A 2981-nucleotide genomic window follows, 5' to 3' on the forward strand; every position below is an offset into this window, starting at 1 on the left:
ATTTTAAAAGCTTTTCTACCTTTTCAAGTACTTCTCATCATTTATAAATCACTCATACTGCCAACTCTCACTTATGGTTTATCAATATGGGGCTCGGCAAACAAAACTAATCACTCCTATGAAAACTAATCTTAATAGAATTCATACACTTAAAAAAAACTTACTTAATAAGCTTACTGTAAATAAAAACAAGACAAAATACATGATGTTTAGTGGGAAAAATACAATTTTTGACTTCAAATATAGTGCTAAGGATTGGTGATGATATTCTTGAAAAAGTTACGCAGTTCTTGGGAGCCATCATAGATGAAAAGTTAAACTTCACAAGCCATGTAAATACAATTGCAAGTAAAGTATCTAAAATACAGGTGCTATGAATATTTTAAAAGCTTTTCTACCTTTTCAAGTACTTCTCATCATTTATAAATCACTCATACTGCCAACTCTCACTTATGGTTTATCAATATTGGGCTCGGCAAACAAAACTAATCTTAATAGAATTCATACACTTTAAAAAAAAGGCACTTCGCATAATTTGTAATGTTCATTTCCTTCACCCTTCAAGGCCTCTTTTTATTGCAACAAAAACATTAAATATTTTTGACTTATATGAAAATAATTTTTTAACTCTTATGTTCAAAAACAAAGGAGGAAAATTACCTGACTCATTCGAGGATTTTTTCCATACCTTTTAATCTCATCATAGCCACAATACAAGGAATAAACATAAATTTGTCATTAATTTCAAAAGAACAAACGTCGGGCAAAAATGCTTTTCTTACAGGGGGTCAAAGGTGTGGAACCAATTACCGGATGAGTTGAAAAATTGTAAAAATATTTGTTCCTTTAAATATAAATTAAATGAGAGGTATATGAGGGTTTACGAAAATGAGGTGGTTCGATGTAATATAAACAATTGTATATTTTGTAATAATCTTTTATCAACCACTTAAATAAATAATACATTAACTCTAATCATAATTGATGCCTAATCATATTGGTTAAAAATAACTTACAGTAATTCTTTAAATGTTAAATGTCATTTTCTACTAAGTTTTTATTATTTTATATAGGGCTCTGCAACTAAAAGCTTGCTTATTCGCAGAGTTCCTTTTTCACGAATTGATTGATTGTACTTATATTCTCTTTATTATTACGAATTATAATCACGTACTGTACAAATTGTTATATTTTATGACAAAAGTGAAATAAATATTACTTGAATTGAGTAAAACCTGCAAGACTTATTTTAAACACACATAACTGTTAGAACCACGGTCGTTAATAGATGAAAATTGTATGTTATTAAATATACGCGCGCTGTAAATTTATTAAATTGTAACAATTGATGGCCTGTAATGAATGAAGTTTAAAAATGTGTTCCATATTAAGAATATTGATGAAGAACTTCACTGAAGTTGTGATGGGATACCGTGTTTCTCGCGAAGTTTGTATAGCTAAATTCATTGGAGGTGGTATGTCCTAGGCCTAATTCCAACATTGCTGTTTCTTGGTATTATTATGCAACATTATTATGTTACTACATGGTGGTGGTTCTTGTTTTCTAATAAATGGCATCGCCAGAAATGTCGATTAGACCGTTTGCCGTTTAGATATTACTATAGAAATACAGTTACAAATAATTAGATTCAATTCGTTATTGCTGTCTGCCAGAAAAAAAAATACAAAAAAACCCAAAAAAAACTATGTATCATGGGATATGGACGTTACTACTGGTCGTAGTCACCCACATACTCCATCTAATCACAGATGCATCATAAAGGTAGGGACGTTACTCTAAGTTCCTATAGTTCCTATAGTCACCCAAACCTAATCAAAATAATATATACATCATGGTATAGTAACGTGACCGACATATCCTATAAAAAAATCATAGCATGATTAAAAGAGGTCTAGCTGTTTATCTATAACTGATAGTTATAGATACATTTATGTTGCCTGTTTTATAGAATTTAGAGTTTAGGAAGCACAGTCCAGGAAAAAGAGAATACAGTAATTCACTTTTTAAGAAAAAGGATAGAATGAAGCAAAAACCGAAACGTTTCACATGAAAAGAGAAAAATACAGTGTATGGAAGAGATTACAGTGAAGAACCGGAGTTACTAAGGTTAAAGAGGATCTAGAGGTTTGCAAGTGTTTGGTAAATTTTACAAATAGCATAAAGCATTTAAAACTGTTGTCTGATTTTGAAATAATTAATATGAATTCGGGAAAAAACTTTATATGTAGAATAAGATGTCGTGTCAAAATACTTTGGCAAAATAAAACTAAATGAGTTTACAAAATACAAGTTCGCATTTGAGACCGCAACCATATAGGCCTATGCGCGCAACAAGAATATTCTAGTGTTGATTAAAATAATGTGGGAGTTTTAGTGCAGATTGGTAAAATATTATGATGTGATTATGTCATTTAGAGGTTGTTGAAATGACAATACCTTGAATATTTAAAAGCAACAAAGGAAATCCTACAAAGAAGCAGGTGTAAACAAAATTGGATTTGCACAAATAAATATTCATTAGCTTATATTTAAGAAGGTGGAAATAACAAGCAGAAACTGCAATTGGCAAACACTCTAATAAATGATTTTTAAAAAAAACATAAAACATTGGCAAAAAAGAGAAAAAGTGCAATTAAAGTTTATCGACAATTGATCTAGTGATGAAGCATAACAAAAGCGGAACCAAGTTTGCTGCCTTGGACTACAGCTAATTGGGAATTTACTAGAAAGAACAACATTAAAAGCGGTTTGTTGAGTGCGGCTATGGAGCCATTTAGCGATTCAGTATATAATGTATGGTGAAGGGACGAAATAAATTGGAGGTCACTAAACTAAATACTGTATAAGAAGTTCATAAGGAACACAATCAAACTTCCGGTGGGGGTCAATTGTCGAGTCGTGTAAATTGTTTCAAGTGCGGAAGCAGAATTTAAATTTTGGCAAATAACACTAGATTTGC

This window comes from Anneissia japonica, unplaced genomic scaffold (genome assembly GCF_011630105.1).
Source record: "Anneissia japonica isolate Jap-2015-1 unplaced genomic scaffold, ASM1163010v1 scaffold376_len1572418_cov194, whole genome shotgun sequence".
NCBI lineage: Eukaryota > Metazoa > Echinodermata > Crinoidea > Comatulida > Comatulidae > Anneissia > Anneissia japonica.